The 25732-nt window shown below is 44.5% G+C and overlaps 2 protein-coding genes across 3 annotated transcripts in view; one reads left to right on the top strand and one right to left on the bottom strand.

The window, feature by feature from the left end:
• LOC139618429 (interferon-induced very large GTPase 1-like) overlaps positions 1 to 25732 on the bottom strand; it is a 266067-nt gene that overhangs the window by 190281 nt on the left and 50054 nt on the right. The gene's annotated exons all lie outside the window — the stretch shown is intronic.
• Positions 1 to 25732, top strand: part of LOC139618456 (galectin-2-like) — a 98595-nt gene that overhangs the window by 14379 nt on the left and 58484 nt on the right. The window lies entirely within an intron of this gene.

The raw sequence follows: 25732 nt of genomic DNA on the forward strand, positions 1-25732 counted from the left end.
AATTTATTAAAAAAGAAAAACTGAAATATCACATGGTCATAAGTATTCAGACCCTTTGCTGTGACACTCATATTTAACTCACATGCTGTCCATTTCTTCTGATCCTCCTTGAGATGGTTCTGCTCCTTCATTGGAGTCCAGCTGTGTTTAATTAAACTGATTGGACTTGATTAGGAAAGGCACACACCTGTCTATAAGACCTTACAGCTCACAGTGCATGTCAGAGCAAATGAGAATCATGAGGTCGAAGGAACTGCCCAAGGAGCTCAGAGACAGAATTGTGGCAAGGCACAGATCTGGCCAAGGTTACAAAAGAATTTCTGCAGCACTCAAGGTTCCTAAGAGCACAATGGCCTCCATAATCCTTACTTGGAAGAAGTTTGGGACGACCAGAACTCTTTCTAGACCTAGCTGTCCAGCCAAACTGAGCAATCGTGGGAGAAGAGCCTTGGTGAGAGAGGTAAAGAAGAACCCAAAGATCACTGTGGCTGAGCTCCAGAGATGCAGTGGGCAGATGGGAGAAAGTTCCACAAAGTCAACTATCACTGCAGCCCTCCACCAGTCAGGGCTTTATGGCAGAGTGGCCCGACGGAAGCCTCTCCTCAGTGCAAGACATATGAAAGCCCGCATAGAGTTTGCCAAAAAACACATGAGGGACTCCCAGACTATGAGAAATAGGATTCTCTGGTCTGATGAGACGAAGATTGAACTCTTTGGCATTAATTCTAAGCGGTATGTGTGGAGAAAACCAGGCACTGCTCATCACCTGCCCAATACAATCCCAACAGTGAAACATGGTGGTGGCAGCATCATGCTATGGGGGTGTTTTTCAGCTGCAGGGACAGGACGACTGGTTGCAATTGAAGGAAAGATGAATGCGGCCAAGTACAGAGATATCCTGGAAGAAAACCTCTTCCGGAGTGCTCAGGACCTCAGACTGGGCTGAAGGTTCACCTTCCAACAAGACAATGACCCTAAGCACACAGCTAAAATAACAAAGGAGTGGCTTTGGAACAACTCTGTGACCATTCCTGGCCCAGCCAGAGCCCTGACCTAAACCCAATTGAGCATCTCTGGAGAGACCTGAAAATGGCTGTCCACCAACATTCACCATCCAACCTGACGGAACTGGAGAGGATCTGCAAGGAAGAATGGCAGATGATCCCCAAATCCAGGTGTGAAAAACTTGTTGCATCATTCCGAAGAAGACTCATGGCTGTACTAGCTAAAAAGGGTGCTTGTACTCAATACTGAGCAAAGGGTCTGAATACTTATGACCATGTGATATTTCAGTTTTTCTTTTTTAATAAATTTGCAAAAATTTCTACATTTCTGTTTTTTTCTGTCAAGATGGGATGCTGAGTGTACATTAATGAGAAATAAAATGAACTTTTTTGATTTTAGCAAATGGCTGCAATGAAACAAAGAGTGAAAAATTTAAAGGGGTCTGAACACTTTTCGTACCCACTGTGTGTGTGTGTATCTATATATATATATATATATATATATATATATATACGTATACCTCAATGTAGCTTCTCTCTGGAGTCTTCATCATCCCCCTGCAATTACTGTGGTAATGTTCGTGGTCTATTACATTTCAATCTAATTTGATCCTATGTTGTAAATACTGTGTTGCCGGTGAAAAGATATTTAGGTTCAAAATAGTTTTTTATATATAGGATATACATTGTATTGTCTATGCTATGGCATTCCAATGATTATGAACAAGTTAAAATGCTGTAGTCAGCCAATGAGGCTACAAAACATTATTGAATCCCTCTATGAAAACTTTACCTGTTCCAACATTTTATCTTCACTTGCTGCCGAATGGATTGTTAATCATCAGATTACCCATCACATTACACCTATGCAGTAACATCCCAATATTACCATCAGATGAGTTGGAAAATTAATTAATGTGTTACACTGAACAAAATTAATTCCTGTTAGAAACATAGACTAGTGAAGATGTAGACTGGTGATCTGTGTCTGCATTTGAGTCCAGATATTCTTTAAATGGAACAAAATGGAGATAATTCCAAAGAGTTCACTTACTTTTTCTTGCCACTGTAGTTAAACAAGTCTTGACTAACCGTAAAACTAAGGATACATTTTTTTATGATTAGTTGTTTATTGTTTTCATAATGAGTAAAACTTGTGCAAACATTTAAAACACAAATGACTATTACCATGTGATAAAAAAAGAAAATATAAGGAATACAATCCGATAAAATTAATACTTAACACACTAAGTTGAGGGTTGCAAAGAATCTTAAAAGCTTACACCTTTGCCTGGCTTCTGGCCAACGGTGTTTCAACCAAGGGTAGTATATGTAATAGTTTACTGTTAGTTGTATGAGATACACATATTGGGAGTGAGCACTTGCGGGCATACTATAATGCACATACATATATACGTACATACAGATATCGATGTACACACACACACACACACACACACACACACACACACACACACACACACACACACACACACACACACACACATTATAGTATATATTCTACAGGCAAGTTAGTATTTAGAGTGACCTCCCTTGGTACTAAGCACAACTTGAACTCTTTTGGTGAGACTGTCTTTAAGTTTTCTGAAGTGATCTGCTGGTGTATTATACCACTTCCCAGAGTTCTTCTCTACACTTAGGCTCTCTTTTTTGTCTTTCTCTGTCCAGGTGATCTCATAGTGCCGCTATAATATTCAGGTCTGTACTCTGTGGAGGCCAGTCCATGATTGTCAGTGTTTTATCAGCTATTATTTTTCCAAATAAGATTTCACTGCATTAGCAGTGTGCTTGGGATCATTATCATGTTATCATAAAAACTAAAACCATTCTAAATCAGGTGCTTTCCAGAGGGAATGGCACAATGAATTAAAGACCTGTCTGTAATTTTCAATATTCATTATCCCATCAATTCAGACTATATTGCCAACACTACTGGCAGAATTGCAGCTCCAAACCAGGACAGACCCTGCACCATGTTTCACTGAAGGCCGCAGGCACTCATTCATCCATCTCTCTCCAACTTTTCTTCTCACATATTGTCAACGATTGGACCCAAAAATTTCAAACTTAGATTTGTCACTCCATAATACTCTAATACTTAGAATACAACCAGAAAAAAAATAGGGCCTAGGGCCTTTCTGTGTGGAGTCTGCATGTTCTCCCTGTGTCTGTGTGGCTTCCCTCCTTCTCCCCGGCTTCCTCCCACAGTCCAAAGACATGCACATTAGGTTAATTGGTGACTTAGGTGTGAATGTGAGTGTGAATGGTTGTTTGTCTTTGTGTCAGCCCTGTGATAGACTGGTGACCTGTCTAGGGTGTACCCCGCCCTCGCCCAATGTCAGCTGGGATTGGCTCCAGCCCCCCCGCAGCCCAGTTAGGATAAGTAGTATAGATAATGGATGGATGGATGGATGGATATATATAGTTATGAGTTATGTGAACGACTTTCGTTGTCGTTTGTATACTGCCTCTGCAACTGCCCGAAGGAAGCTTGGAGTGGTTCATCTTTTTGATCGTAAGACCGAGTCTCGCCAGTTTCAACCAGGTGATCAAGTGTTAGCATTGTGGTCCATTGTTGGTTCTCCTTTCCAGGCGATGTTTAGGGGGTCATGCACAGTTAAGAGCTGTATGTCTGAGTGTGACTATCTTATCCATACACCGGATCATGTCAATTTACTGAAGCCATACCATGGTGGGCATTCAAATGTTGGGAAGGAGGAGGAGGGGATTAGTTCTGCTGCATCAGTGAAAGTGTAAAAGTTGGGCTAGCTGTTGCTAAGCCTGTCACAGTCCCATCTGAAGACTTTGTGATTCCACAAAGGTGATTATTCTCACCTTTCACTGATTTCAGACACACATATTCACCCTGTGCAGCATGACAAAGATGTTGGAGATGCTAAACCAGTTAAGCAGTGCTTCTATCATATTCCTTTGGAGAAGCAAAAATGCATGGAAAAAGAGGTAAAGTACATGATTGAATGTGGTATACCAGAACCAGCATCATCCAATTGGGCTACGCCATGTTTGTTGATCCCTAAATATGATGCTTCTGATAGACTTTGTACAGATTTTGGGAAGGTCAATGCAGTCTAAACGCCAGACTGTTACCTGATGTTGCATATTGAAGCTAGTATGGATGAGGTAGGGGGTGCGAAGTTTATTACAAAGCTGGATCTTTTAAAGGGGCATTGGCAAGTACCACTGAGACAAAGGGCAAAATAAATTTCTACCTTCATAACACCTGGAGGACTTTTTTCCTACAATGTCATGCCATTTGGGTTGCAGAACACTCCAGCCATGTGACAGCATCTCATGAATTAGGTTTTGAATGGACTTTCAGAATGTACTGCATATCTGAATGATGTCGTTGTGTTCAGCATCTCAAGGCTCTGTTTGATGACCTGGTTGAGGCCAAACTGACAATTATTTGCTAAGGCCCCAGTGACATATGGTGGTCCAGGGGAGTGGGGAGTAACAGTGTTAAATAAACCGGGGAAAAGGAATAACCAGGAAACAAATGGTAAGGTTGCAAATAAGGTAATTTATTATAACGTAAATAAGGTAACCAAAATCCTTTCACGGCAACACAAAACGAGCTCCGGATAACGGGTGGAGCCAGTAGACCCTGGAAAAGAAGAAAGAGCAACAAACAGGAAGTGATAGGTTGAAACAGAGAACAGCCTCCCAGCCATAGGCAGTAACACGCAGACACTATCTGGTGTACACACAAAAACTGGCCCACTGGCCGATAACAATGATCACAGAGCTGTCACCACTCGCTAGCGCACGCATGGCACACGCTGCTGTCTGACCCACTGGCCCAGACTAGGCCTCCTAAATCCTCCTTATACTCCAGCTCTGATTGCCAAATTAGGTACAGCTGTGCTGCTTCACCTGTTGGAAAAAGGGGAGGGGCCAAGAACACAACACACACATACACAAACACCACTCCGGCACGAAACACACCACCTGAATTATTCTGTGGTTTAAAAGGAATCACTGGCAGTGATTTGGTCCCTACAGTTCTTTGAGGTATATGCAGGTTTTGGATCAGCGCCAGTCACAATATTCACTGATCATAATCCTTAGACCCCTTTGACTGGGGCCGTATGTGTTTTCCTGGCTTGGTCTGCTATGCCCTGGTCTCCTGCTTTGGCTTGCAGTGCCTGGCTTCCAGGTTCCTGCTCCATCTACTCTAGATAGCGGAGTGACTGCACCTATATGTTCCATCTGCAGCTAACATTTCTCATAGTTTAAGGGCTAAGATATTACAGGGGAAATACATTCATCTCCTCAGCATCATCCTCCCTTCACCGGAACACAAAAATAAAGTCGCAACCGGCGAAAACATCACTGCCATCATTAAAGCAGCTGATCCTAGATTGTCCAGGCAAAGATGCACACCCAAGATCAGGGTGCCCCCGCAGGTTTTGTCCTCAGAAGACTCGTCAAGGTGCAAAGATTTATTAAAAAACATAAATCCACTCCTATAAATGTCAGGTCACTTGCAGCAGGACTGTCTCTCCATCCTGATTCTGTGTTTGTAGATCATTTACTCGCTGGTCTCTCTCAGGGGTTTAGAGTGTTGTTTCCTCGTTAGATTCCTCATTTGTGTCAAAGAATCTCCAATCAGCTATAAAAGAGCCAGCTACTGTGTCCCAGCTATTAAAAAAGGAATTGGATAAGGGTTATTTAATCAGCCCATTCCGTTCAGCGCCGTTCCCCGTCTTTTGCTCCAGTCCATTAGGAGTCGCAACAAGGAAATATTCCCGGAAAGAAGAGACTCGATGTTTCTGCTCCTCAGTCCACCGTTGATCAGATCACGGCATTAAACTTATTAGGTTAGCCGGTCAGGGTGCATGGCTTTCCAAAGCTGACATCACAGACACATTCAAAATAATTCCTATCCATCCATCTCAGTGGCATCTTTTTGGCCTTAAGTGGGAGTCAAAGTTTTACCTCGCAGTTTGCGTTTGGTTGCAGAAGCAGTCCAGCAATTTTCAATCAGGTTTCCGAAGCGCTTTGCTGGTTTCTGCTAAACAGAGTCCGAGTTCCGTCCCTCCTTCATCTTCTAGATGATTTTCTGCTGATCGATCCTCCTCAGGATACTGTAAGTCCCGCTCCTCCTTCAGAAAATTTAAAAACCTGTTCGATTATTTAAGTGTTCCCCTTTCTGATGAGAAAACCATAGGTCCAGCAACATAGCTCAAGGTCCTGGCTGTGTCTCTGGACATGGTAGAAATGAAAGCTTCCCTCCCGTTGGAGAAACTCGAGCCCATTCACACTATAACCATGAATTTCACTCAGTCTAAAGAAATAACAAACAAGCAACTGCTGTCCCTCCTTGGGCATCTTAATTTTGCAATGCGAGTTATCCCCCAGGGCCGTTCATTCATTTCAAGATTGCTGGATTTGGCTTCCTCCGTGCCCAATTTACAGGATATTGTCTCAGTAGATCAAGGCTGCCGCTCAGATCTGAATTTCTGGTCCCGTCTGCTGGCTGAATGGAACGGTATTTCATTCTTTTGTGACGATCTGGTGCTATCCTCGGATTCTTTAAAGTTATCCACCGACGCAGCACCCTCTGTAGGTTTTGGAGGGTGCATCTTCCTCAGCTCTGTATGAAATTTACCCCATAGCAGTAGCTTGTCTTCTATGGGGAAAATACTGGCAACGCAAACGCATCTCGGTTCAATGCAACAACAAGGCAGTCGTCAACATCATTAACAAAGACTGCTCATCTGTTGCAGAAATCATGCCATTCATGAGACGCATTACATGGCTATCCGTCACAAACAACTTCATAATCACAGCTCGTCACATTCCTGGTCATGTTAAACAAATTGCTGATTCTTTATCCCGTTTCAATTTTCACATGTTCAAGTCGCTCTGTCCAGAAGCCAGCCCCTCGCCTCTACCAGTTCCCCTTCTAGAATCTCTAACCTTCAATGAAACCAGGATTCCTTCCAGTACTATCGTAAGTTTGGTAGCTTACCAGCTCGGTAAGTAAACTATTTTTTTGGGGGGGGGATTCTTATGGCTGTACTTGGTCTGACGGGGGGACTTGCGCCCCTATTCTTTAGGGGATTATATACATATACGTATATGTATTTTGCTGCTGCTCATCCCAACCCTAAATAACTCCCCTACGAGACCAAGCGCCAAAGTCTATGATTTCAGCGCTATTCATCACATGTTTTGTCTAATTAAAATATATACTTTCACTTCATTCACTTGTCTCTCTTGATTGAAATGTAAATATAAAATGACAGATGATAGTGAAGAAAAGATAGGAATATCTTGACTATTTATTACACATTTTCTGGGTGGAAGAAAATAATAAGTCTTCCTTTTGAAAACTAAACCACTATGTCACACAATCAAACTGTTGTTCAATTGTATCAAAAGTGAAAGAATGTGTAGGTGACACAGCCAAGATCACAGTTCCAAAGGTATATTTTTCTTATTCTTTCCTCATACTCTTAATTTGCATGTTTATATATAATGTGATTGTAGCAGAATAAAGATTTGTTGTAGTGGCTTTTGGCGTAAGAGGATCTTTCTGTTAGATCACTCCATAATTATTGGCCAATCACCATAAGGGGACGCACTATAAAAGCAGGTGACTCTCGGGTGCTCTTTCGTTTCTGCTGAGAGCGCGCGCCTCGTTTCCGGTGCCCCTTGCTTCCGCTTTGTCGCAGGTAGGAGAGAGTCGCCGTTGTTTGCAATTTGGCACGTCCTTGTTGCGAGGCTGCTTATATTGGTTGCTTATGACTTTATAGATCTCCTGGCTGTTGCTTCCCGTGTTCTGAGCAGTGAATTTACTGCTGATCGCCGCTGGTAGGTTCCTCCCCAGTTTCATTGTGCCGCAAACTCCCTGCCGATGGTATTTTACCAACAGTTGTGCTTTAGGTAATGACTGCTGGATCAGACTAGCGCCTGCAGATTCCCTTGTCTTCCTGCGGGTGAGAGCTCACGCGGCCCGATTGGTATGTAGCCTACTCTAACATTAGTTTTCTATTTTATTTTATTATTGTGGTCTAATTTGATCTGCATGCATTGTAGGAACTGGCCTGCTGTTGGTGTGCGCAGCCTTGTTGGAGCGACGGCTGCTGCCGTGGCGCACACAGCAGGGACGCTGCTGCTTTGCCTCTGGCTGTTGTTCGGCCTGTAATCGTTTAATGTGTCTGTGTTTATTTTAACTTGGGCCCGTTTTTTCTAAGTGTGAATGGGAAGAAATGTGATTGTGCAGGATTGTATTTTGCGATGTTCTGATTTATTTGTAATTTTGTACCTATTTTTCCGTATGGTTGGTTACTTTTCTTATTGTTTGTATTATTTGTGATTTATTACCCGTTTCAGTAATACAGCTGCCATCTAAGCAGCCTTAATCAGGTATGGTTTACGTTGTGTGAGTGCAGTCACACAGCTGTTCATCCACAAATAGTCTTGTAGTTTATTTTGTTATACATAGGATTTGTAAGATATTACTACTCTTCATTTTCATGTTAATGTATCGTTATATATGTGCTGATTTACTAATTGAATTGATCATTTAGCACTAATTAGTTTCTTTTCTTTAGTCTATTTTTTATTAGTTTACTTTCCTTTTTTTTCTTTGGTGACCCCACTGGCAGGAGGCCATTTTGAGAGCTGCTGATAACCAGTGTTAAGGTTTCAGCATTTGGCCACTGCATGGTTTATATCTTATGTTGGAAGTTGTAATGCCTTAATTATGTTTTGTTTGTTTTAGGAGCTGGGTACCTGCGGTGGTGGTGGGGCTGGTGTCCTTTGGTGGTGGAGCCCTCTTTTTGTGTGCAGTGTCTTGAGTCTCCCAGCGTTGACTCCACTTGTGTGGGTGTGTGTATGTACATGTGCTTTCGGGTGACTTCTCCTGGGATCCCCCTTTTTTGGGCCTACCCTACCACTAGTAAGCCCCCTAAGCTCCAGTTACTTTCAGTTACCCTGCTATTGAGTGAATTGTGTTTTTAATGATTATCCTGATGTTACTAAATTGTTAATAAATATTATTGATGGATGGAACCATGTCTCCGGCCTCCTGAGTAGAACGAACCTGTAAGCCTTTCTAAAATATCTGGTATCAATTGAGGGTTCACAATTCCTTGGGTGAAATTCCCAGGGTGGCGTTGTCGGATTACCATATGTGTAATGTATAAAACCTAGGGGTGTGTGTTTGTGTGTATTCTCCTCCCCCTCGTGCTCGCCCCGCCACAATCTGGCGTTGTCGGCAGGATATACTTTTGAGAGAGCAGAGACGTGTGTTCCATCCAACTTTGTTTTTTTGTTTTTTTTATTATTTTTTTTTCTCCTCTTTTTGGGTAAATTATATTTTGTGTATTGGAGTTAAGTGTTTAGAGGCAAAGCAGCAGCTGGTTTCCTTGGAATTTGCAGTGAACCTTTTTTTTGAGCCATGGAGGCAGAGCTACAGGAGTTGAGGGATTTAGTGGCACAGCTTAAAGCTGATAATGAGAGGCTGCGTCAAGAACAGGCTCCTTCTGTACCTGACCCCAGTGCTGTGCCATCTACCTCATCTGCAACCCCTGTGGCCCTTCCCACTGCTGGTGTCTCTGTAGCAGAGAGACTAGTGTTTGTACCAAGAGACAGGAAGTGTTCGATTTTCAGAGGAAGGTCAGGTATAGGGTTGAGTGAGTGGATTGAGGAGGTACAAGCTTGCATGAGGGCACGTCATTTATCCATAGCTGATCAGGCCTTCTTTTTGTTTGATCATTTAGAAGGGGAGGCACGGGAAGAGATAAAGTATCGTCCCGGTGCAGAACGTAGGGATCCAGCTAAGATAATTGCTGTGTTGCAGGAGCTCTATGGGTGTTCAGAGTCCTACGTAGCACTACAAGAGGCCTTTTTCTCAAGGAAGCAACAGGAAGGGGAGACTCTGTTGGAATTCTCTCTGGCTTTGATGAGTCTTATGGAGAAGGTAAAGCAGCGTGCACCAAGTGACATGGCAAACGCTGATGTTCTGTTGCGGGATCAGTTTGTGGAGCAGGTTTTGGATAGTGCACTACGTCGTGAGTTAAAACAGTATGTGCGTGGACAGCCCCTAGCTAGCCTACTGGATGTCAGGGCAGAGGCCATGAGGTGGGAGCGTGAGGGCTTGCCTAGTGCTGCACGAGGTCGCAGTAACTCTTTTCCGTCTGCAGTTGGTTTACAGTATGGGGTCCAGGGTGCCCCTCAGTTGGGGGCTAGCTCCCCTCAGGCTTCAGAGCTGAGTGAAATGAAGGAGCTGCTGAAACAACAACAAGAGCAGCTGAATCAATTAACACAAAGTATTGCTCTTTTGCAGCGCCCTCGTCCGAGTCGTTCACCTCATAGGGGCCCTATAATATGCAGGCGCTGTCAGCAGCCCGGCCATTTTGCAAGGGAGTGTGACGGGGTACGTGCTCCCCCTCACGCTCAGTCCACTTCACAGGGTCCCCCACACTTTAGCCGGCAGCCCCGTCCTACCCCGGCTTCGGAAAACTAGCGGCCACCGAATTGCAGAGCCACAATTCGGGTGGGGTTTCTACTGGCTCAGTTACTGTGTCCAGTGGCTCGGCTGATGCTTCAAAATTGATTTCATCTTGCCCTCATCTTGATGTAGACATGGGTGGTGTCACTGTGCCTTGTCTGATAGATACTGGTTCCATGGTTTCTACAATCACAGAGAGCTTCTTTCATGCCCATTTTGAGCCATGGGGTCAGGAGCACCTTCAATCATGTCACTGGTTACAGCTTAGAGCTGCCAATGGTTTGGCTATTCCCTATATTGGCTACTTAGAGCTAAGTGTTGAGCTTTGTGGTAAATTGATACCACAGTGTGGTGTGTTGGTAGTTAAGGATCCCCCTGGTGATGTGTCTTCTCAAGTCCCTGGCGTTTTGGGAATGAATGTGATCCGTAAATGTTACCAAGAGTTCTTCATGCAGCATGGTCCAGCCTTGTTTGATCTGTCCTTTGTTGTTGGGGCCCCTGAATCAGTGGTGCAGGGCCTACAGAAGTGTCATCAAGCCAGTGTGCTGGCCCCGCAGGGCCAGTCAGGGAAGGCTAGGGTCCGGGGAAGGAAGGCGTATCGCATCCCTGGTGGTATGATGAAGATAGTGGCCGCCACCTGCTCAGAACAGTACTCGGGAGCTACTGTGTTGTTTGAGCCTCTTGACTCTGGTTTGCCTGCAGGTTTGCTTGCGTCTCCTTCTCTGGTTAGGGTGTATAGGGGCATAGCCTATATACCAGTTGTTAATGTGGGTTCCAGTGAGGTGTTGCTCTATCCACGCACTATTGTAGGCACATTGGACCAGGTTAATGTGGTGAGCCTGCCCGCAGGAGTCACAGAGGTGCCATGCCAGGTCGCCACAGTGGCCGGTCAGTCAGCTTTTCCTACTGTGCAGGATCAGTTTGAGGGCTTAGATCTGTCCTCGTTGCCTTCTGAAGAGCAGGGTCAGGTGAGGTCCCTTCTCAGAAAGTACACTTCTGTGTTTTCTGTTCATGACAGTGACCTGGGTTGTACCAACCTGATATCCCATGATATTCCTCTGGTAGATGAGGTCCCCGTAAGGCAACGTTATAGGCGTATCCCTCCATCTGACTACGAAGTAGTCAAGGAGCACATCAATCAACTGCTGGAGACACAAGTGATCAGAGAGAGTAGCAGCCCTTATGCTTCCCCCATTGTGCTAGTCAAAAAGAAGGATGGCAGTCTACGGATGTGTGTTGATTACCGGCTTCTCAACAACAAGACCCGGAAAGATGCGTTCCCGTTGCCACGCATTGAGGAGTCCTTGGATACATTGACTGGTGCTCAATGGTTTTCCACTATGGACCTGGCTAGTGGGTACAACCAGGTCCCAGTCACTGAGAAGGATCGGCCCAAGACGGCATTCTGTACACCCTTCGGTTTGTTTGAATGGAACCGGATGCCCTTTGGGCTTTGTAATGCCCCTAGTACATTCCAGAGGTTGATGCAGAGGATCTTTGGTGACCAACAGGGCCAGTCTTTACTGCTCTACCTTGATGACATTGTGATTTTCTCCTCCACAGTAGAGCAGCACCTGGAGCGGTTGGATGTGGTGCTGGGTCGGCTGCAACAGGAGGGCCTCAAGGCCAAGCTCACCAAATGTGCTTTTTTCCAGAAGGAAGTGCGCTACTTGGGCCACATCATCTCCAGCAAGGGGGTCTCTACTGATCCCAGTAAGGTGGAAGTAGTGTCCAACTGGAAACCCCCTACCACTGTGTCCGAGCTGCGGTCCTTTCTGGGGTTTGCCAGCTACTATCGCCGTTTCGTGGAGGGGTTTGCCAAGCTTGCAGCCCCACTGCATCGACTGGTGGCAGAGTCGGGGGGTACCAAGTCCAAAAAGCGGCCATCAGAGGGTGTCACAGAGAATTGGACAGAAGAATGCCACAGAAGCTTTGAGACCTTAAAGACTAAACTCACTACTGCACCAGTGCTTGCTTATGCTGACTTCTCTCTACCTTTTATCTTGGAGGTTGATGCAAGTTATGGTGGCCTAGGGGCAGTGCTCTCCCAGGAGCAGGAAGGCAAGGTGAGGCCGATAGCCTTTGCTAGTCGAGGGTTGAGGCCCACTGAGCGCAACATGTTGAACTACAGTTCAATGAAGTTGGAGTTTTTGGCCCTTAAGTGGGCCATGACTGAGAAATTCAGAGAGTACCTGTTGGGCCATAAGTGTCTTGTCTATACGGACAATAACCCACTCAGTCATTTGTTAACAGCTAAACTTGGTGCTATGGAACAGCGTTGGGCAGCCCAACTTGCCTCCTTTGACTTCGAGATTAAGTATCGTTCAGGGAGAAGCAACCGGAATGCAGACGCCCTCTCCCGGCAGCATTCCCCTGGCCCCCAAGATGTGAAAGCCATGCTCGCTGGCACCCCAGTACCCAAACCCCTTCAGCAGGCTTTACAACCAGAAACGATCGAGGTAACTCAAGCGGCTGTTTCTGTCTTGCCTCAAAACACGCTCTCTGACATTTGTGCCCTCCAACAGGCCGACCCAGTTATTCAGGAAGTCTTGGTGTTCTGGAGGCAAAAGCGGCAACCCAGCCATGAGGAGAGGAAACAGTTGTCACAGCCGGCCTTGACGCTACTTCGGCAGTGGGATCGCCTGCTTGAGCGAGATGGAGTTATGTACCGCCAGGTCTTTCGCCCGGATGGGGTGGAAGCAGTGTTCCAGCTGCTGCTGCCTGCTGCTTCAATACAGGAGGTGCTGACTCGGGTTCACCAGGATCATGGCCATCAAGGTGTGGAGAGGACTTTGGCCCTTCTTCGGTCCCGGTGCTACTGGCCAGGTATGTCCACTGAGGTAGCACGGTGGTGTCAGGCTTGTGAGCGATGTCAAGTTGCCAAAGACACTCAGCCAACTGCACGGAGCTCTATGGGACATCTCCTGGCCTCGCGACCTAATGAAATTCTGGCCATTGACTACACCCTTCTAGAGCCGGCTGGTAATGGAATGGAAAATGTTTTGGTGATGACTGATGTCTTTAGCAAATATACCCTGGCCATCCCCACCCGTGATCAACGGGCCTCCACAGTGGCCCAGGTGCTGGTGGTGGAGTGGTTTTCGAAGTTTGGTGTCCCTGCCCGAATACACTCCGATCAGGGCCGCAATTTTGAGAGCTCCCTCATTCAGCAGCTTTGTGGTCTCTATGGGATTGTGAAGTCACGTACCACCCCATATCACCCAGCTGGAAATGGCCAGTGTGAACGTTTTAATCGGACCCTCCACAACCTGTTGCGTGCTTTGCCTGTGTCCCATAAGAGGGACTGGAACTCCTGTTTGCCCCAGGTCCTCTATTGTTATAACACCACCCCCCATCAAGCAACTGGTGAGTCTCCCTTTTTCCTTATGTTTGGGCAGGAACCAAGGCTGCCAGTTGATTTTCTGTTGGGCAGAGTTCAGGATCCTGTCAGTGGAGGTGTTCATGAGTGGATTCTGGAACACAAGGCCCGGCTCCAGATGGCGTTTGAAGGGGCCCAGGAACGGCTGAAGCTTTCTGCCCAGCGCCGGAAGCAGAATTATGATCGACACATTCAAGTTGCACCACTGATGGAGGGTCAGTTGGTGTTCCTACGTGACTACGGTGCCAGAGGGCGTCACAAGATCCAAGATCGGTGGAGTTCTGTGATGTACAGAGTCTGTAAAGAACCCAGGAAGGATGGAGCAGTATATACTATTGCACCAGTGGATGATCCAACCAAGGTGAAGCATGTCCATCGCACCTTGTTAAAGGCTGTTATTGGCGCGAACCCCCCCAGTCACGCTGCTACCAATAGTCCATCATGCATCAATGAGCTGGCTTCCGATGAGGAGTTGTCATGTGATGGTGACCTGCTGTTTATGAACTCAGAGGCTTTTCATGTTCACTCGGCCCAGCCACCCACTGGTCCGGTTACTGAAAGCCAAGCCGCTCCTCGATTGCTACCTGCATGCCTTGACTCAACCTCCACAGAGCCAGGTCCCTCCTTGGCTCCACTCCTAGCAACAAATGCTCCATCACCAGTCTCCGTGGCCATCCCATCCACCAGTTACACTGACACAAGTGATGTGTCAGTGCGGAGGACAACACGGTCAACAGTGGGCCAGCATTCTAATATTCACCATCTTCCTAGGCCCATGGGGCAGTTGGTGCAAGGGGCTGCAAACCCTCTTGATCCTGTGTCTAATGGAGTAGTTGCTCTTTTCAGACCTTGGTGCTAGTGTAATTTGTCTTTGTCCATCGTCGGGGCGACGATGCAAGAAGCGGGGGTAGATTGTAGCAGAATAAAGATTTGTTGTAGTGGCTTTTGGCGTAAGAGGATCTTTCTGTTAGATCACTCCATAATTATTGGCCAATCACCATAAGGGGACGCACTATAAAAGCAGGTGACTCTCGGGTGCTCTTTCGTTTCTGCTGAGAGCGCGCGCCTCGTTTCCGGTGCCCCTTGCTTCCGCTTTGTCGCAGGTAGGAGAGAGTCGCCGTTGTTTGCAATTTGGCACGTCCTTGTTGCGAGGCTGCTTATATTGGTTGCTTATGACTTTATAGATCTCCTGGCTGTTGCTTCCCGTGTTCTGAGCAGTGAATTTACTGCTGATCGCCGCTGGTAGGTTCCTCCCCAGTTTCATTGTGCCGCAAACTCCCTGCCGATGGTATTTTACCAACAGTTGTGCTTTAGGTAATGACTGCTGGATCAGACTAGCGCCTGCAGATTCCCTTGTCTTCCTGCGGGTGAGAGCTCACGCGGCCCGATTGGTATGTAGCCTACTCTAACATTAGTTTTCTATTTTATTTTATTATCGTGGTCTAATTTGATCTGCATGCATTGTAGGAACTGGCCTGCTGTTGGTGTGCGCAGCCTTGTTGGAGCGACGGCTGCTGCCGTGGCGCACACAGCAGGGACGCTGCTGCTTTGCCTCTGGCTGTTGTTCGGCCTGTAATCGTTTAATGTGTCTGTGTTTATTTTAACTTGGGCCCGTTTTTTCTAAGTGTGAATGGGAAGAAATGTGATTGTGCAGGATTGTATTTTGCGATGTTCTGATTTATTTGTAATTTTGTACCTATTTTTCCGTATGGTTGGTTACTTTTCTTATTGTTTGTATTATTTGTGATTTATTACCCGTTTCAGTAATACAGCTGCCATCTAAGCAGCCTTAATCAGGTATGGTTTACGTTGTGTGAGTGCAGTCACACAGCTGTTCATCCACAAATAGTCTTGTAGTTTATTTTGTTATACATAGGATTTGTAAGATATTACTACTCTTCATTTTCATGTTAATGTATCGTTATATATGTGCTGATTTACTAATTGAATTGATCATTTAGCACTAATTAGTTTCTTTTCTTTAGTCTATTTTTTATTAGTTTACTTTCCTTTTTTTTCTTTGGTGACCCCACTGGCAGGAGGCCATTTTGAGAGCTGCTGATAACCAGTGTTAAGGTTTCAGCATTTGGCCACTGCATGGTTTATATCTTATGTTGGAAGTTGTAATGCCTTAATTATGTTTTGTTTGTTTTAGGAGCTGGGTACCTGCGGTGGTGGTGGGGCTGGTGTCCTTTGGTGGTGGAGCCCTCTTTTTGTGTGCAGTGTCTTGAGTCTCCCAGCGTTGACTCCACTTGTGTGGGTGTGTGTATGTACATGTGCTTTCGGGTGACTTCTCCTGGGATCCCCCTTTTTTGGGCCTACCCTACCACTAGTAAGCCCCCTAAGCTCCAGTTACTTTCAGTTACCCTGCTATTGAGTGAATTGTGTTTTTAATGATTATCCTGATGTTACTAAATTGTTAATAAATATTATTGATGGATGGAACCATGTCTCCGGCCTCCTGAGTAGAACGAACCTGTAAGCCTTTCTAAAATATCTGGTATCAATTGAGGGTTCACAATTCCTTGGGTGAAATTCCCAGGGTGGCGTTGTCGGATTACCATATGTGTAATGTATAAAACCTAGGGGTGTGTGTTTGTGTGTATTCTCCTCCCCCTCGTGCTCGCCCCGCCACATGTGCAAGACCCATGATTTAAACAAGTAATAGGAATAGTGTAAAAAATGTGAATATTTGAACATTTCAATGTTGTGTTAAACTGCATTCAGCTGCAGAGTGACAGTTTAAATGGACACATGCTTATTGTAAGCTTTTTTGGCAGTGGACACGGGTCAGCCTGTCAACCCAGACCGGTCTGCGGCTACGACCGGCCAACTGGGAGTTGAACTGGAGACTCACTGCTCAGAAAATAGGATGAATACCAATCACTCAGCTACACTTTCGATCAATTATTCTATTTCGACTGGAAAAGTTTCTGAAGCAGTTTGAGAAGTAAGTGAAACATTATTGTTAGATAACTGATTAATGTCACTATGTGATTGTCACAAATAAGAAATGTTTTACTATGTATATTTATTGTTATTGTAATAGTGTATACGGTTAACTGCTCACTTCTGTTGTGGCTTCATTTGCATTTGTACTGTGACTTTTGTATTTGTGTTGTGACTTTTGCATCCCATTGTCAGGGCCAGCCAGAGTGGTGGTATTTGGCAGTGGTATGTATCTGCAAAATGTTTGTGAATTTTTTGTGTTGTGAGTATTTGTAGCAGGTGATGTCAAATTGAGAAAGATGTAGTTTCTTCATTTTCATTGCGTTTAGCTCTCAATGCTGCAGTATTCAGCTGCCCCGTACTGACCTATAAGAATGATAACATTAGGCTGACTACTAGGCACTGTCTCCCAACCTGAAACTGCTCCCAGGCACTCAGGGAGGGTCCTGATTCTTTGTAGTCAAAGTTGGAGATAGTAATTGGTAAGAGAAGTGAGGGGGGCAGAGAGAAGGGGGGAGAGAGGAGATGGTTATCATAGGTGAGGTATGGTCAGCTGCAGCAACAAACTCAAACAGTTCAATTCAGACACAACTGTCAACTTTGCAGGCACCCTTGAATAACTCCATAGTTGTATTTTGTTAGTGAGATCAGTCGTACCAAAACTAGCTCGGCCCACCATGACATCACAGGTAGTTACACATACTGTATGTCCTGATATCTGACACAAACTCAGGACATTGCATATATGTTGGCACACTCACCCAGACCTCAAACCTTATCTTTCTAGGTGCCACTCTGTCTGTGTCTCATCTTAACAAATTATCATGACCATCTTTCCTGTTTTCACTAACTACATGAGTGCCTGAGAAACACAAGTTAGTTAGGTATGCAATGTCATTCTTGTGATTGTTATCTGGATTGTGTTTTGTAATCTGATAACTGTTCTTGCTTAGCCAAGATAGATAGTGTTGGCAAATGCCCAGATGTTAAAACCTGAATGAACTGACAAATGGACAATACATTCTGCTGTCAGGATGACACATCATGATTCAGCCATTTTACCTCTGTATCCCCACAAACAGACACTCAGACACACGCACACCCACACACACCTGTAGATACTTAGTAGATGAATCATTGTATGTTCTTACATTGTAAATAAATGTCTTTAAAAATATGTACTGGTGTCTTTAATGTTGCACAAAGAAGAATCTTGCCAATCTCAGTAGAACTTGCATCCTTCAACTTTACTTACTTTGTTGTGGTAATTTTGGTTGTAATTATTAATCAAAGTTCCAAATCAACAGTAATCATTTTGAGACTGCACAATATTGGCTATCTTTTGCCATTAAGGGTGTTGCCCCCGAGAATAACTGCAAGTAATTTGGGAGTTGTTATTTAATATTAATATTTCTAATATTAATATTTTATACATTTCATTTTTGATAGCCAATAATTGACAACTACCAATGGCCAACCCAAAGGAAACGTGAAACTCACATTTCTCCACTTTGACAAACAATTTATTTTCAAGGAGACACTGGAGTACTAACCATATGTGCTGCTGGTGTTCTTGAGGGTTTCTGGAAAAGATCAGCATATCATCCAAATACACTAACACAAAACAGTTTCACATGTCTCTCAGAACGTCATTGACAAGGGCTTGGAAAACCGCCGGTGCATTGGTGAGCCCAAAAAGCGTCACTAAATACTCAAAATGTCCAAGTGGTGTGTTAATGGCTGTTTTGCATTCATCCCCCTCATCCCTCAGGTGGTAAGCACTAAGCGGATGGCTTGGTGAAGGAGTCTGAAGGCTGAATCAATGAGGCAGAGTGGGTGTTTATTTTTTAATGGTGATGTTATTGAGTCGGGTATAATCAATGCAAGTATCCAAGGAGCCATCTTTTTCCCTGCAAAGAACAATCCTGTGCCAACTGGAGACGAGGAGGAAATGAGTCCTGCAGCCAGTGACTCATGAATGTACTTCTGTACCCATTCCGGGTGAGAGAGATTATTCAAACGTGTGGTGGCAGGGACTGCACTTTATGCTTATTGCAAACCTCTGCCAGGTCGTGGTGACAAGACGGAACCTGGAAGATGGAGTTGTGAGAGGGGATCAGGAAGAACTGGATCACCTTGATTGCCTGATTGCCAGACGGGAGGAGAGATAAGGGAACAGTCTGGTGGGTGACGTGAGAGGAGTCTGCCATCTAGGGTGGTTACTGTTTTAGGTGTAGGTAGTATTTAAATTTAAATACTTTGTTGTGAGGCAAATGTGGTGTCCTGGAGGTTATCATCAGCACCAGAGTCTATCAGAACTTTGAGAGAAACAGTAGTTTTTTCCAGAATGAGCGCAGCCTCCAGCTGTGTGTGCTGTGGTGGATTGCAGGTGGAGGATGAGGAGATTTGGCTTACCGATTCTCCTCCAGTCCACAGTGAGCCTTGGCTTTTGGCAAACTCGGACAAACTGAAAGAGTGTGTCCAGTTGATCAACAGTAAATGCACAATCCCTCCCAACCCTGCAGACACGTGATCTCTTGTTGCGCTACACGGGCACTTAAAGATTTGAAATATTTGATTATGCCCTACAACATTTTTCCATGCTTTTCAAGTTCCTTGTGCAGCTAGTGTGTTTCTGATTGAATCTTGATCTGCAGGCACCATGCTGGCCAGATTGTTCTGTTAAGTTTTGGTATTAACTCAGTTTAGGACACCAGAGCAGATTCAGACTCAGAACATGCTTGGTGGTTACTGACTTTTACTGTTGACAAAGCCACAGGAGATTATCAATCAATCAATCAATCAAAGTACTTTAATGATCCCAAACTGGGAAATTGTTGCGTTGTAGCAGCAGCATAACTTACAATATGTACAATTTATTATTATTTATTTAAACAGATTTATTATATAGGGTGATGGCTTGTGGCAGGAATGATTTCCTGTATCTGTCCCTTCGACAGCGGAGCTGTAGCAGTCTGTTGGAGAAGGAACTCCGCTGTCAATCCAGTGTTTGGTGGAGAAGGTGGTCAGGGTTATCCATGATGGATAACAGTTTGTTCAGTGTCCTCCTCTCCACCACGGCCTCCACAGTGTCCTGTTTACAGCCAATAACGGAGCCAGCCCTCCTGATCAGTTTATTGAGTCTGTTGGTGTCGCTGGCTCCGATGCAGCTCCCCCTACAAACCATGGCAAAGAAAAGTACACTGGCAACAACAGACTGGTAGAACATCTCCAACATCTTGCTGCACACGTTGAAGGATCTCAGCTTCCTCAGGAAGTAGAGTCTGTTGATGTTGACGCCCAGGTACTTGTAGTCCTCAACCTCCTCCACATCCTCCCCCAGAATGCACAGTGGCTGTGAAGCCATCCTCTTTCTCCTGAAGTCGATCACCATCTCTCTGGTCTTGCCGACATTCAGCGGTTGCGTCCAGCCCACTCCACAAAGCTGTCCACCACTGCTCTGTACTCCCCCTCCCCTCCCCCACCTATACACCCAACAACAGTCGAGTCATCAGAAAATTTCTGCAGGTGACATGACTCGGAGTTGAATTGAAAGTCTGTGGTGTATAAGGTGAAGAGGAAAGGGGACAGCACAGTCCCCTGTGGAGCTCCTGTACTGCTAACCACCGTGTCAGACAGGAGACTGCCCAGACGGACAAACTGTGGCCTGCCCGTCAGGTAGTCAGCAATCCAGGAGACAATGGAGGTGTCAACACCCATCCCCCGCAACTTCTCACTCAGCAGCAGCGGCTGGATGGTGTTAAAAGCACTAGAGAAATCAAAGAATGTGATTCTCACAGTGCTGCCTCCACCATCCAGGTGCACATGATATATATATATATATATATATGATGACGCTATGGGAATGCAGAGGGGCTGGAGATCAATCAAGCAGCCATAATGGAGACTGGAGGTAAGTAGTGTGACAGGCGATGGAGAAGCAGCATAGAGTCTGCAGGTGAGCAGTGTGGCCAGTAATGGCGGAGCGGTGAGGGAGGCTGCAGGTGAGTGGTATAGCAGGTCGTGGCAGAATAGTGGGTAGGTGAGTTTCCCAACAGGAGTAGGCAGCAGCGCTGAAGCTGGACACACTGGAGAGGTGACACAGGTAAGGTTCAATCCAAGCAGGTAACAAGAGACCAAGCACACATTAAGTCCACTAGAGAGGTTAGGTGGCCTGAAGTGTTACCACAGTGAACACACACAGAACTGGCCCTAAAATTGAACCCTGAACCCTGATTGAACCCTTTTGTTAGTGGTAAGAAAGTGGATTGGATATTACCTGCTTTCACACATTGCTGTCTATCAGATAGGCAGTTCTGGAACCACCTTTAAGTAATCGGGTCACAACCAATTTTAAATAGTTTCTGTAGAAACAGGGCATGGTCAACTAAATTAAAAACTTTTGACAAGTTGAAGCACAAGGCACCACAATGCTTCTTTTCATCCACCCCAGTCACTATATCATTTAAAATTAAAGATGTTACAGAGATGGTGCTATGGTTGGCCCTGAGTCCAGACTGAAGAGTGCGTAACACAGAATATTTAGTTAGACAAGTCTTAATTTGATATTCAAGTAATGTTCCAAGAATCTTTGCCAGACAGGATAATTTAGAAATTGGACGGTTGTAGTTATGGTCATTGTTTGTTTCTCCTCTATGTAATGGAGTAACATGGGCAACCTTTCATACTTTGGGAATTGTACCTGATAAAATGATTAAGTAAAAAATATGCGTTATGCCTTCTGAGATTAATAGAACAGAGAGCTGCAGAAGAAAAGGGTCTAGGCCGTCTTCACCTGTTGCTTTCTTGGAGTCAATAGCAAGAAGTGCTCCATAACATTAGGATCTTTTTATCTTTTGATTGGAGCAAAGATGATAGATTAAAGGTGAACCAAGGACTGGACCTTAAGTTTTTGTTTTTTAAATTGGGCATGTTTATTTGCCACAGAATTTAAACTGTTTATGAAATGATCCAAGGGGGGTGATTGATAGAATATCTTGTTCAGAATTAGGAGATGTAAAGGTGGATAAAGAGGGTGGCTTGGGTACTGATAACTTTAGTTGCTTGGAAGCTGGGGATTGACAGGTCAGTGGTGAGGACTCTTGTTTTGCATGATGATGGTGAGATGAGATCTGGCACTGTGACCTCCTTCATTGGATAGCAGCTGGGCCTGCGTTCATAGTTGGTTTCAGATTGGAGACTGAGCTGCAGCCCCATTTTGCAGCGGACGTGCAGTGAAGTTGGCAGAGGGCCAGTATTAGAGGCATTATTAGGGTATTTGACCTGGGAGGTGGAGAGGATGGAGGTGATAGTATCAGCAGAGATCGCTGATACACTGCTAGTGGAGGAAACGCTTCACCCAAGATGTCATATCAGTTCACCAGCTGGATATCATGTGTTAGGGAACGTGGGAAGAGGGAAGGGATAGCCTCATCTTCTTTTTGCAACCAGTGACCACTTTCCAGTGCTCTGGGTGTAACGTAGTGGAGCCAGGGGTTCTCTCGGACAGAAGCCAGGGTAGGAACAGCAGCGGCTGGAGCAGCAGCAGTGTTCCCAACTTGGGCATCAGTATCTATAAAGCCAGTAGCTGAGGCAAGTAGAGGAATACATCTGTACATGATGAGTGAGATGATTGCATGCACAGAACAGAGAGTGCTTCTGAATAAAGCTGCGGCTTCATATTTCCACAGGTAAATTGACTATAAAGACCACAGTAAATAAAAATATAATAGTAGTACATTTGAGTATATCCTTAGTTTTAACGTTAACATACAGACACACTTAACTTGAGCTGGAAATGAGTTTTCTTCAGTAGTTAAAAATAAAGCACGCTGATCAAAAGAAGATGCATGTTTGCGAAACTGAAAGACGATCCAGTGCAATTGTGTGTAAGCTAAAGACAGTGTAATGAATGAACAGCTCTTGTGTGGGCAGTGCTTGCGTGTTGAAACATGGGGAAGGCCGACAGTTCAACAGGAGAGACTTAAACGCACAAACAGAAAAAAAGTTCTTAACAGTCTTTAAATCTCAAAACAAAATAATAGGCTTGGAGAATCGCTAGTCTTGTACAATTCCACAAACAATCTCACTGTATAAACTTTAAGAACAGCTCATTCAGAACAACTCATTGGTTTCATGAAAAGCACACAAGGTCAGTTAACGGTTCGGCTACTTGTCAGAAGATTAAAAAAATTAATGACGGTATCCATGGTATCTGTGCTATCTGTGTCGAACATTACGAATAGGTCTAGATTGTGATGAATGTGTGGCTGTGCCCTTCAGTCAAAGTGACATGTTGATGGTTGGTGGTGGGGGAACATACTGAGTTCAGAGTTTTTTACGGTTGAACAAATTGCACAACACACAATGAGGGTTCAGTACATTGGTCCTAATCAAAGAATTCAGAATTGTGGCGTTTCACTGAGCAACAACTATCATGGGCACCAGATTGCACGACTTGGAGCCCCAGTTACCCACAAAGGTTAAAGGAAGCAAAAAGACATTAGATTAATAGTAATGTTCAAGGTGATGGTCATGGTAGCCCATGGTTATTTTGGCCGATCATCCCCTCGCAAACATAAATACTTTACCTGCTAAGACTGAAGTCACATCTAATCTCGCTAATGTCCGTCATAACCCTCATGAAAGAAATCTCAGCAATTGCTAGATATGCCAGAATATGCCAAGTTCTATACATTTGCCAATTCTCAATCTGATTCCATTTATTAAAGCAGACTACAAATTGTTCAACTGAAATGACTTTATCATCCAGAATGGAAGACAGTGCAGATACTGCTATCTGACATTTCTTTTATGCTGTATTGTTCACTAATCAAGATATTTTGCTCTTTTTAATTGAAAAAAGATTTTTAAGAAAAGACAGGGAATAATGAGGTTTTATTACAATATTATTGAAATTACTTTCAATCATAGATTTTGGAATTTTGAACTAATAATCTTGACTTTGCATTCATCATGTTGGGATCTTATGCCAAGTGCTGAGACCAAAAAAATTAGAGGGTAAACCCAGAAGCCTGAATTAGTTTTACAGCTGTGGTAAAAACAGCTGTAAAACTGTGAAATTCTTGGTTTTAAATTCAAGCTCTGGATTCTCACTGGACGAAACACCAGAACCCCCGGGAATCCCCAGAACTCCCTGGTGATGTCACTCAGGTAATAAAGGAAAACCCTGCATGGGCTTTTTCCCATGCTCTGTTGTTACTGTTAGAGCTACTCCAGGCTTTTCTATGTAACTCAGCTGCCGAAGTGAGCAACCAAATCAAACGTTTGACTTTCCATCTCTAAGACTTAGGCCACGAGTCTTCAACTCACAGGTCAAGCAAAAAGACTGCCACAGAGGAAACAGCTTGCCACGATCATAGAGGAGTGAGACAAGGGCCCTTCCAGCTTTCATCCAAGGAACGCCCTGGAGCTATAGGAGCAGAATATTACACACTCCAATCATCGGAGCGACTTAAAGTAAGAGGCTTATGTCTGGGCAGAGACTTGGAAGATAGATATTATAGTGTGTATCTTGCTGTGTTTTCCTATCAGTATTAAGCTTTTGTTGGACCATCGTGTCCTGTGATTGCTAAACACTGCAGAAAATACTGTGTTGTGCTGCTTAATTACTGTTGTTGCTGTGGTGAAGTTCATACTTCTCCACATCGCTGCTTTGTGCCACTGCTAACCTGATAACTGAGGTCTTTGCTAGTTGAAAGACCATTGCCAAGTTCACCTGCCTTGTTACTGTGTGGCACTAGAACTAGAATTTTTCCCTGCTATATCCTGACACTTTCCTTTCTCCCTCTTTACTTCTTTGGTTCACACTTACACACACACAAATGCCGGCATACACAGAGCCAGACAGCGTGGCAGTAATTTGGCTTGCCCTGACGCCATTTCTAGTTATAATCACATTATTCCCCATTGTTCCACTTCCCTCATTCAAACTCGTAGTGGAACCTGCCATCTAGCTCTGTGTGACGACACCGCACACATGATCTCAGTCTCGCTCACTCACACACACACATTTTTACATACACATTTACACCTATCTACATACACACTGAGGAAGAAAATAGACATTTTGTGTAGTGGGGACTTTGGCACCTGTCTGTCTTACCTTGTTAATTTCCTTAACTGTCTTACAATACCACTACCTTGCTAACCGATTTAATCTGGGGGGCCCTTCCTGCCCCCCCGATAACTTCATCATAGGTGTTACACTGTGAGGTCTCTGCATTCAAATGCATTTGGTCCTACTTTCTTTTGCTTTATTGTAAACATGACTGCAATGCCTGTAACAACTGTAGCAACTGTATTTACATACAGGTGATCACCCCCTCAGTGTGTCACACCTTTAGGTCTGGTAAACCACAGAAAAATGGCATATTAAACCTCCTGCCAAATTTGAATGAATAAAAATATTGTCAAATATATAAAATTAGGTTTCAAACTCTGGAACGCTGGGGTCGTGTCTGCTGGAGGCACTGAAACCACGCCAATGTCTGGAAAGCTTCCTCATCACTTAAAGGTCTAACAAATCTATGCTGAAAGTAAACATGACTGCGTCCAATAGCTATATTGATTGTACACACACATACATACACATACATACACACACACGTGTTGTACATATTTTCACATTACAAATTGCTCTAAATTGTACGATGCCCTGGACCTTATCTATTTCGATGCCGGCATCGGCCAGAGAACTAGCTTATAAGCTATACAAGGAGCTAACTAAGCCCATTTTCACTGGTCAAAAAACCAGCTAAGACCCACTAACATTGGGCTTCTGTCGGCAGTGATAAATTAATTTGCAGTAGACACGGGTATTTATTGGCTCCTGCTCTGATCGGCTCCAATCAGCATTGATGTACACACAAAACA

Source organism: Trachinotus anak, unplaced genomic scaffold (genome assembly GCF_046630095.1).
Source record: "Trachinotus anak isolate AG129_WGS33_773 ecotype Australia unplaced genomic scaffold, CSIRO_AGI_Tana_v1 ptg000003l, whole genome shotgun sequence".
NCBI classification, from domain to species: domain Eukaryota; kingdom Metazoa; phylum Chordata; class Actinopteri; order Carangiformes; family Carangidae; genus Trachinotus; species Trachinotus anak.